The sequence below is a fragment of the Gopherus flavomarginatus genome, assembly GCF_025201925.1.
Source record: "Gopherus flavomarginatus isolate rGopFla2 chromosome 13 unlocalized genomic scaffold, rGopFla2.mat.asm SUPER_13_unloc_1, whole genome shotgun sequence".
Lineage (NCBI taxonomy): Eukaryota > Metazoa > Chordata > Testudines > Testudinidae > Gopherus > Gopherus flavomarginatus.
Window position 1 is genome coordinate 4,756,986 of NW_026114609.1, and position 11,391 is coordinate 4,768,376.

General features: G+C 47.5%; 2 non-coding genes across 2 annotated transcripts; one reads left to right on the forward strand and one right to left on the reverse strand.

The window, feature by feature from the left end:
• Nucleotides 1-6,662: 6,662 nt before the first annotated feature.
• TRNAG-UCC (transfer RNA glycine (anticodon UCC)) lies at nucleotides 6,663-6,734 on the reverse strand. Its single transcript has one exon. It is a non-coding gene; the product is annotated as a tRNA-Gly (tRNA).
• A 3,224-nt stretch (nucleotides 6,735-9,958) lies between these two features.
• Nucleotides 9,959-10,031, forward strand: TRNAK-UUU (transfer RNA lysine (anticodon UUU)). The gene has a single exon. It is a non-coding gene; the product is annotated as a tRNA-Lys (tRNA).
• The last annotated feature ends 1,360 nt before the right edge of the window (nucleotides 10,032-11,391 follow it).

Genomic DNA, 11,391 nt, shown 5'->3' on the forward strand with positions numbered 1-11,391 from the left:
CCTGCACAATGCAGGCCACAGAATCTCACCCATCCATGTCTATAACAAACCCCTAACCTGTGTCTGAGTTATTGAAGTCCTCAAATTGTGGTTTGAAGACCTCAAGCTGCAGAGAATCCACCAGCAAGTGACCCATGCCCTATGCTGCAAAGGAAGACGAAAAACCTCCAGGGCCTCTGCCAACCTGCCCTGGAGGAAAATTCCTTCCTGACCCCAAATATAGTGATCAGCTAAACCCTGAGTAAGTGGGCAAGACTCACCAGCCAGGACCCAGGAAAGAATTCTCTATAGTAACTCAGATCCCAACCCATCTAACATCCCATCACAGACCACTGGGCATACTTACCTGCTGATTAGGAGGTTAGGAAGTTCCTCCCCCCCCCAAGTGTTCTTCTATTCCCACCTTACACCCTACAGGATTTTCAGTGGGTGGCTAGGTGGAAGGTTCTTGCAGGATGGCTTCATCTGCAACAGTGGCTGCCCTCACAGCAGCGGCAGCCACAGCAGCGAGACCCCCCCTCTGCCTTTGGCTCAATGTGAACAGAGGTCAATGTACCACTGGGTGTGATAGGCCAATTTTAGGGAGCTTCCTCTGAAGGCGAGCAACTGTCCCCAGAGCTTACTGACAGGCGCTTTAAAGTATTTGCATATGTGCACTGCCAGCATTTGCAGAGCAAAGGCTGCCCACGAGCACTGTGCCAGGCTCTGGCACCGCTTGAGACAATGGACCATCTTCAGCCACCAGGTAACCCAGGATCTAAGGCAGGAATGGGGTGAGGAAGCAAGTCAAGCTGAGCAAGGCAGGCAAAAATTCATCTTGCCTTCGTGGGCGCTCGCAATGATGCCCTTTTTGTGTGCCAGGGCTGACAAAAACATCCCAGACAGAGAAGCAGTAGGCCCAAAAAGTGCCATTAGGGTACTGACTTAACTCTGTTGGGAGAGTGTTAGACTGACAATCTAGAGGTCCCTGGTTCACTCCTATGCTTTGGCATGCTCTTTGTGTGCAGCAGTGGGCTTTTCTCTGGAATCACAGCAGTGCCTTTACCCACCACGAGTCCCTCATTTCAGGGTCCCAAGCAAGAAAAGACAGCACGGACTTGTGCACCAAGTTGGCCCACCTGACCTGTCTTTCTTCTCTTGCTCTTTGTCAGCAAGGGGAAGAAAAAGAAGCTCTCCTTCAAGCCAGAGTCAGAAGGGCGACGTCAGGATGACTTCCTGAGTGCCGGCTCCAGTCCTTTGCTCTACCAGCTGACCTATCAAAGGGCTGCCACCTCTCTCTCCAGGTTCGCCCATTGGTGTGTTCAGAATGGAGAGGGGTAACTAGTGGTGTTCCCCAATGGTCAGTCCTAGGACCAATCCTATTCAATTTATTCATAAGTGATCTGGAGAAAGGGGTAAACAGAGAGGTGGCAAAATTTGCAGATGATACTAAACTGCTCAAGATAGTTAAGACCAAAGCAGATTGTGAAGAACTTCAGAGAAGTATCACAAAATTGTGCTTGGGCAACAAAATGGCAAATGAAATTTAATGTGGATAAATGTAAAGTAATGCACATTGGAAAAAATACCCCCACTATACATACAATATGATGGGGGCTAATTTAGCTACAACTAATCAGGAAAGCGATCTTGGAGTCATCATGGATAGTTCACTGAAGACGACCACGCAGTATGCAGCAGCAGTCAAAAAAGCGAACAGGATGTTAGGAATCATTAAAAAAAGGAGACTAAGATAGAGAATATCTTACTGCCTTTATATAAATCCATGGTACACCCATATCTTGAATACTGTGTACAGATGTGGTCTTCTCATTTCAAAAAAGATTTACTGGCATTAGAAAAGGTTCAGAGAAGGGCAACTAAAATGATTAGGGGTTTGGAATGGGTCCCATATGAAGAGAGATTAAAGAGACTAGAACTTTTCAGCTTGGAAAAGAGAAGACTAAGAGGGGATATGATAAAGGTATATAAAATCATGAGTGGTGTGGAGAAAGTGAATAAGGAAAAGTTATTTACTTGATCCCATAATATAAGACCTAGAGGCCACCAAAGGAAATTAATAGGCAGCAAGTTTAAAATAAATACAAGGAAATTCTTCTTCACACAGACACAGCCAACATGTGGAACTCCTTGCCTGAGGGGGTTGTGAAGGCTAGGACTATAACAGGGTTTAAAAGAGAACTAGATAAATTAATAGGTTTCAGAATGGAAGCCATGTTAGTCTGTATCAGCAAAAAGAATGAGGAGTACTTGTGGCACCTTAGAGACTAACAAATTTATTTGAGAAACAACTCTGACATCATAATAAAAAAGGCTGACAAAGGAGGTGCTGTCGTCATCATGACTAGGTCGGAATATGAACAAGAGGCTGCTAGGCGGCTCTCTAACACCACATTCTACAAACCATTACCCTCAGACCCCACTGAGAGTTACCCAAAGAAACCACACCATCTGCTCAAGAAACTCACTGAAAAAGCACAAGAACAAATCTGCACAGACACACCCCTAGAACTCCAACCAGGGGTATTCTAACATCTATCCAAGACCCATAAACCTGGATGCCCCATCATCTCACGCATTGGCACTCTGACAGCAGGATTGTTTGGCTATGTAGACTCCCTCCTCAGGCCCTATGCTACCAGCACTCCTAGCTATCTTTGAGACACCACTGACTTCCTGAGGAAACTACAGTCCATTGGTGATCTTCCAGAAAACACCATCTTGGCCACTATGGAGACAGAAGCCCTCTACACCAATGTTCCACACAAAGATGGATTACAAGCTGTCAGGAACAGTATCCCCAATAATGTCACAGCAAACTTGGTGGCTGAACTTTGTGACTTTGTCCTCACTCACAACTATTTCACATTTGGGGACAAAGTATACCTTCAAATCAGCAGCACTGCTATGGGTACTCACATGGCCCCAGAGTATGCGAAAATTTTTATGGCTGACTTAGAACAACGCTTCCTCAGCTCTCATCCCCTAACGCCCCTACTCTACTTGCGCTACACTGATGACATCTTCATCATCTGGACCCATGGAAAAGAAGCCCTTCAGGAATTCCACCATGATTTCAACAATTTCCATCCCACCATCAACCTCAGCCTGGACCAGTCCACACAAGAGAGCCACTTCTTGGACACTAAAGTGCTAATAAGCGATGGTCACATAAACACCACCCTGTACTGGAAACCTACTGACCTCTATACTTACCTACATGCCTCCAGCTTCCATCCAGGACACACCACACGACCCATTGTCTACAGCCAAGCTCTAAGATAGAACCGCATTTTCTCCAGCCCATCGGACAAAGACAAACACCTACAAGATCTCTATCAAGTGTTCTTACAACTACAATACCCACCTGCTGAAGTAAAGAAATAGATTGACAGAGCCAGAAGAGTACCCAGAAGTCACCTACTAGAGGACAGGCCCAACAGAGGAAGTAACAGAACGCCACTAGCCGTCACCTTAAGCCCCCAACTAAAACCTCTCCAGCGCATCACCAAGGATCTACAAGCTATCCTGAAGGACGATCCCTCACTCTCACAGATTTTGGGAGACAGGCCAGTCCTTGCTTACAGACAGCCCCCCAACCTGAAGCAAGTACTTACCAGCAACCACACAACAAAAACACTAACCCAGGAACCTATCCTTGCAACAAAGCCCGCTGACAACTCTGTCCACATATCTATTCAGCGTACGCCATTATAGGACCTAATCACATCAGCCACACTATCAGAGGCTCATTTACCTGTATATCTACCAATGTGATATATGCTATTATGTGCCAGCAATGCTCCTCTGCCATGTACATCGGCCAAAAAAGACAGTCTCTATGTAAAATAATAAACGGACACAAATCACATGTCAAGAATTATAACACTCAAAAACCAGTCGGAGAACACTTCAATCTCCCTGGTCACTCGATGATAGACCTAAAAGTCGCAATATTACAACAAATAGCCTTCAAAAACAGACTCCAACGAGAGACTACTGAATTGGAATTAATTTGCAAACTGGACACCATTAAACTAGGCTAGAGTAAAGACTGGGAGTGGATGGGTCATTACACAAAGTCAAACTATTTCCCCCCTACTGCTACTCACACCTTCTTGTTAACTGTTGGAAATGAGCCATCCTGATTATCACTACAAAAGGTTTTTTCTCCTGCTGATAATAGCTCATCTTAACTGCTCACTCTCATTATAGTGTGTATGGCAACACCCATTTTTTCATGTTCTCTCTCTCTCTCTCTCTATATATATATCTATCTTCCTGCTGTATTTTCCACTGCATGCATCCAATGAAGTGGGTTTTAGACCACGAAAGCTTATGCTCAAATTAATTTGTTAGTCTCTAAGGTGCCCCAAGTACTCCTCTTTCTTTTTGCAGATAAATTAATGGAGGTTAAGTCCATGAATGGCTATTAGCCAGGATGGGTAAGGAGTGGGATCCCTAGCCTCTGTTTGTCAAAGGGTGGAGATGGATGGCAGGAGAGAGATCACTTGATCATTACCTGTTAGGTTCAATCCCTCTGGGGCACCTGGCCTTGGCTACTGTTAGCAGATATGATGCAGGGTTGGATGGACCTTTGGTCTGACCCAGTATGGCCATTCGTATGTTCTTATGAAGGGAGGGGCAAAGCATTACAACAGAGTTTCTGTAGTGTAGTGGTTATCACATTTGTCTAACACACAAAAGGTCCTTGGTTTGAAACCAGGAAGAAGCATGAGGGCTTAATTTCCCCTGCTCCTACTGGCCTGTCCCTGCTGTTGTAAGAGCAGTAGAGATTTCTATGCTCGAAAGGTCTGTTATACTTTCCCTGTTCCCACTTTTGTCTCCTCTCCCTCTCTGAATGCCTGTGAAGTGGCTTTCCCCTCCTGCTCCCTCCTGGACTGCTCGTGGGATGAATGTTCTGGCTCAAGAGCAGAAGAGCTCCCAGGTAGACAAGGTGTCTGGGACTCTAATTAGGCAGCACTCACACACCCAGAGCATGGACACTGCCCAAGGTGGAGTGTGACCAACCAGATGCAACCAAGTCATCTCTAGTCACAGGCCATGAGGTGTAGGCCCTTAAAAGGGGAAGAGACCATGTGCTCAGGAGAGCACTCACAAGCTTGTACCTCCAGTGAATGCCCTTTGCCCAGACCGCCTGGCCAGTGGTTCTCTGCTTTGTATTTCATTGTGCCTCAGGAACACTTACCTTCATCGCACCATCCATAGCTGCGCTGTGAGACACTTACCTTGCAGAATCCTGACATCTCCAGTGCTGTGCCTGTCCTGGGAGTGCAAGTATGCGACTGTGAGTGTAACCCCTCCTCCCCCGCTTATTTTGAGCTTAGCTACCAGTATAATAAATGTGCTGCTATCTGCCAGACTCTGGTGGGTCATTAGTCCTCCCTACACTTACTAGCTGGCCCAATTTTGGGTAACACATATGATAACCCTAACCCCTGCATCGCAGAGGGTGGGGAAGTGAGCTGAGGAAAAAGCCTTGGCATCAACAGGGGAAAGCTAGATGATCTTGGAGAGTCACCTTTTGAAGCCTTGTGGCTTGGCTTCCTCTGCCCTTGGAGATTGGCCTGTGGAGGCCGGCTCTTCCTGCTGGCCTCCTTTGTATGACTTGCCAAAGGAGGAAGTTAGGCCGGAATGGTGCAAAAGAGGAAAGTCGAGCTGAGGAAGGCAGGGCAGAAGCTAAGTGCCTTAGTGCGGCTAAGTGGGGTTAGTAGAGTGCCACCATTCGTTCTGCAAAGCCTGGGGAGGTGCGGCTGGCTACTGGCAGGTAGAATCCTATGCCTGCCTCTTGGCTTCCCAGGGATGGCTACTTGCATCCCAGAAGAAGAAGGTTGGTTCTGGGTGAAAGGAAGGCAAGCAAAGCTATGGGAGGAAATTTGAGTGCGGGGTGCTGGCTCTGCGCTGGGGGAGGGGGTTGGGATTCAGGAGGGGTGGTGCTTACCCCGGGCAGTGCAGCTCCCAAAGTGACCAGTACACAGAACCCTGTGTCAGCAGCTCCTAGGTGAGCCATGCCAGGGGGTCTCCGTGTGCTGGTGCCTGCAGGCGCTGCCCCCAGAGCTCCCATTGGCTGCAGTTCCTGGCCAATGGAAGCTGCGGAGTTGGTACTTGGGGCAGGGGTAGTGAATGGAGACACTCCCCGAGCCCCAGGGGATGCTGGGACATGCTGGCCATTTCTGGGAGTGGCACGGAGGGACGGAGGCAGTGTGGGCAGGGAGCCATCTTAGTGCTGCTGGCACATCTCTGCACACCCATTGGAGGAGGGGAGCAGAGGTCCTCCATGTGCTGCCTGGGGTAGGGGCAGTGCACGGAGCTGCCTCCCCTCCTGGGTCTATTACAGGAGGGGAGGGGGGTCTTTTGGCCTGTAAGGTGCAGCAGGTCGGACTAGATGATCACATTGCTCCCTTCTGACCTTAAAGGCTCCAAGTCTAAAAGGGAGAGGGAAGTAAAGGAAGTTTAAAAAAAAATAAACCAAACATTGTAATACCAGGATAACTCCAACAGCTCATTGTATAGTCCCAGCCCTTTCTTCCTCCATTGTGTTTTGAACACCCTGCAGGACATTGATTCTCTCATTCCATTAATAAACTGATACAATGTGACTGAAATTAAACCAGTTCCCAGGGGAGAAAACATCACATCACTGCATTGGCTGGGAATTGAACCCAGGTCAACTGCTTGGAAGGCAGCTATGCTCACCACTATACCACCAGTGCATCTGGCAAAAGTGCCACTTATGCTTGCCAAATGAGGCTAGAGCAGCATTGAGGAGATTTTCAGCCTGTTAAAATGTACTGGATTCTCATCACTGAAAAAATACACCTCCATCTTCACTTGAGTTTGAACCATCAGCTTTTCAATTAGCCACCAAAGCTGTTAATCACAGGGTATGTCTACACTATGGGTATCACAGCATTCCTTCTCAGATCTGAACCTTAGAGTTCAGAAAATGAGATACTAGCACCTGAATCCTCTAAGCTTAATTACCAGCTTAGATTTGATAGCACTGCCACCACCCAAAAATATAGTGTTTTGGGGCACTCTGACCTCCCCAGCCTTCTCTGGGGACCCCAAGAACCCAGATCCCTTGGGTTCTTAAAACAAAGAGAAATAAATCATTCCCCCACCTTTCCCCCTCCCAGAATTTCCCTCCCTGGGCTATCCTGAGAGATACTGCTCCAACCTCTTAAATCATCATACAAAGAAGCATCTCCCTTCCTTTCCACAAAGAGGCAAATAGATTCAAGGAAAACAAAGAGAGATTCTATCTCTCCCCCTCCCGTCATGCTCCCATCCATCCTGGTGAGTTATCCCAATCCCCTGGAATAACACAAGGGAAACAAGGGGAAAAAATCAATCAGGTTCTCTAAAAAAAGAAATCTTTTAATAAAAGAAAGGAAAAAGTAAGGAATTATCTCTGTAACTTCAAGATATAAATATTACAGGGTCCTATAGCTTACAGACACCAGAAAGAGACTTTCCCCCCAGTACCAATACAAATCAAAATATTCCCAGCAACTACACATATAAAAGTTAACCAGCCAGATCCACAATTGCAAATAGAGTAAAACAATCAAAAAGCCTAAACCACCTGTTTTACTTACTGTATGAAAAGAAACTTAGAGAGCCTGTAGTAATGTCTGGTCTCTCTCAGACCCTCCAAGAGAAGAACACACAACGGACAAAGAACACTCACAAAAACTTCCCTCCACCCAAATTTAAAAGTTTCTTGTCTTCTGATTGGTCTTCTGGTCAGGTGTCCAGTTCCCTGCTTGTAACCCTTTACAGGTAGAAGGGACATTAACCCTTAACAATCTGTTTATGACAACGGGATTATTCCGATTTTACAGAAACCAGTTTTTGGAAACAGATTGTATAAAGTCGAGTGCACGCGGACACACTAAGCACATTAATTCGGCGGTGTGCGTCCATGTACCAAGGCTAGCATCGATTTCCGGAGCATTGCACTGTGGGTAGCTATCCCGTAGCTATCCCATAGTTCCCACAGTCTCCCCCGCCCATTGGAATTCTGAGTTGAGATCCCAATGCCTGATGAGGCAAAAACAGTGTCATGGGTGATTCTGGGTAAATGTTGTCACTCACTCCTCCCTCCATGAAAGCAACAGCAGACAATCATTTCACGCCCTTTTCCCTGGATTGCCCGGGCAGACGCCATAGCATGGCAACCATGGAGCCCATTCAGCCTTTTTTCACTGTCATCATATGTCTACTGGATGGTGCTGATAGACGCGGTACTGCATTGCTACACAGCAACATCCTCTTGCCTTTTGCAAGTTAGCAAAGATGGTTACCAGCCATACCGTCCCGTCTGCTGCTTTGCAAGTTGACAATGACAGTTACCAGTTATACTGTACTGTCTGCTGCTGTCATTGGTGCTCCTGGCCGGCCTTGGTGAGGTCAGCCGGGGACGCATGGACACAAATGGGAATGACTCCCCGGGTCATTCCCTTCTTTAAGTTTTGTCTAAAGGGAGAGTCAGTCCTGTCTAGACTATCAGGCAAGTCTACTAAAGAACCAGAGTGGCCAAAGGCCACTCTCAGTCAGAACCCCAGACATCCCACAGAAATGATGAGCTGCATGCCATTCTAGTGGGTGTCCCTGCGACAACCCCACCCATTGCTTCCCTCCTCCTTCAACCCTCCTAGGCTACCATGGCAGTGTCCCCCCATTTGTGTGATGAAGTAATAAAGAATGCAGGAATTTGAAACAACACTGACTTTTTTGCCTTTGCAAGCAGAGCTCAAAGCGGGGAGGGGAGGGCAGCCTCCAGCTGCTATGATATTCCAGGCAGGACTGAATCTCCATTAGACAAAGCTTAAAGAAGAGAATGACCTGGAAGTAATTCTCATTTTTGCCCAGGCACCCCTGGCCGACCTCACCGAGGCCGGCCAGGAACACTCACGGGATGATGATGAAGGATACCAGTTCTACTGTACCTTCTGACGTACGGAAGGGAAGGGAAGGGGATGCTGCTGTGTAGCACTGCAGCACCACGTCTGCCAGCAGCATCCAATAGACATACAATGACATTGAAAAAAGGCAAGAAACAATTTTTTTTCGTTTGCTTTCACGGGGGGTGGCGGAGAACAACATATACCCTGAACCACCCGCAACAATGTTTTTGACCCTTCAGGCTTTGGGAACTCAGCCAAGAATTCAAATGGTTTTTGGAGAGTGTGGGAACTGTGGGATAGCTACAGTCGTCAGTCGCCCCTCACTCTGTGAGAGTCCATTTCATTCTTCGGCTTTCTGGTATGCTTGTCTCAGCTCCTTAAGTTTCATCACTGTGTTGAGTCCCTGCTGCGGACTCTGTCTGTCATAACCTTGAAGATTTTTTCAAATGTTCTGGCATTTCGTCTTTTGAAACCAAGTTCTGATAGAACAGATTCATCTCCTCATAGAGAGATCAGCTTCAGTATCTCCCATATGGTCCATGCTGGAGCTCTTTTTTGATTCTGGGACTGCATGGCCACCTGTGCTGATCGGCACTCCATGCTAGGCAAACAGGAAATTAAATTCAAAAGTTCGCGGGGCTTTTCCTGTCTATCTGGCCAGTGCATCCAAGTTCAGATTGCTGTCCAGAGCAGTCACAATGGTGCACTGTGGGCTAGCACCCGGAGGCCAATACCATCGAATTGCGGCCACACTAACCCTAATCCAACATGACAATAACAATTTCAGCGCTACTCCCCTCGTCGGGGAGGATTATAGATATTGGTACTAAGAGCCCTTTATATCGATATAAAGGGTTTCGTTTTGTGGATGGGTGCAGGGTTAATGAGATTTAATGCGGCTAAATTCGACATGAACTCATAGTGTTGACCAGGCCACACAGAGCACCAGGTTTCCCCTATTGTTTCCTGCTCTTGTTTTCTTCACTAGTTTCTCTTCTGCACCAACTTGCTCTTCTCCTTTGTGAGTCTGGCTAGTTCAGTTGGCAGAGCATCAGACTTTTAATCTGAGGATCCAGGGTTAAAGTCCCTGGTCAGGTGATAAACTACTCCTAAGGATCTTACACTGTCTTTCTGGAGTCCTCTTTGATGTTCCTTTTTCTCTTCAGGATCTTCACTTTCCTCAGAAAGGCCTTTTTGTGTGTGGGTTTGAAGGGGCAACTTCCTGACAGCCCCTCTGTCCTTGCAGCCTGGAGGAATAAAGGCCTCTAGGCATATAGCATGTTCCTTCCCTGCACACACACACACACACACACACACACACAAACACACAGAATATCCCTAAGGAACTAGAATCACCTGCTGCCTTCCCCTTTCCTGCTGGATTCCCAAATGAGGATGCTCTACAGCCCAAACCCATGTCCCCTCTTTTCCCAGTGCCCCTCAATCCCAACCCTCTGTCCCTCCTATGCAGATTGGTTCTCACTCCCAACCAGAGCCTACTCCTCTTCACCCTTCTCCTCTGTCCCAGTTCACAGCCCTCTCCTATTCCCAGTGCCCCTCAATCCCAACCTACAGCTCTCTCCTCCTTAAATTGCTCCTCAATCCCAACCCATGGCTTCCTCCTTCCCTCCAGCAGCAGGTGCCTCAGACTCCCTCGAAGATTTTCTTGCAAGGTTTCATGTATGAGTCTGCATGTGGATTTTACAGTGTGTTGGAAATATGTTGGATTGCTTGCTGAAATGATCACTTTTGCCTGGTGTTGGATTCCCAATCTCCTTGTTATTGGGGCAGGAGAAATAAAGGGTTGTTATCCTTGTTGTGTGAATTGAGGGCAGCCTAACTGTGCTTGGCAGACCCCGACTGAGGGACTCACCCTCAATTCAATAGCACTCGCTAGGCAGGGGACAGGGGTTCCAAAGCCAAGTGGCCTGGGCCCTGGGTCCTAATACTAAAATTTATGGGTTAGATCAATGTTAGGACAGAATGGCAGTGAAGGGATGAGTGAGTCCCTAAACAACATATTGAGCACGGTGCCTTCTTATTTTCCCCCTTTTCCACCCAGGATGGCAGGTGAACTCTACAGAGGCACCTCTGGGCTTGCACTGACTAAGGACAACAGCAGTGAGTGGGGTGCAGAGAGGGGATGGCTCATGTTAAAGGACTTTTGGTTGCTGGACTTACGAACCGTAGAGAGAAGGACACTGCCCAGTTTATTTGGGGGTGGCTCTTTTCCTTGTAGTTTAGGTTTATGAGTTGGGGCTGCTGACATGACTTCTGCTAACCCTGGGCTTACATTGCAGTGTAGACATATTCTGAGAGGGCATCTATACTGTGATAAAAGCCCTGTGGCCCGACTGGCCTGGATCATCTGACTTGGACTCCTGGGACGCAGGTTGTGAGGCTAAAAACTGCAGTGCAGACATTTGGGCTCAGACTGGAGCTCAGGCTCAGAGACCCT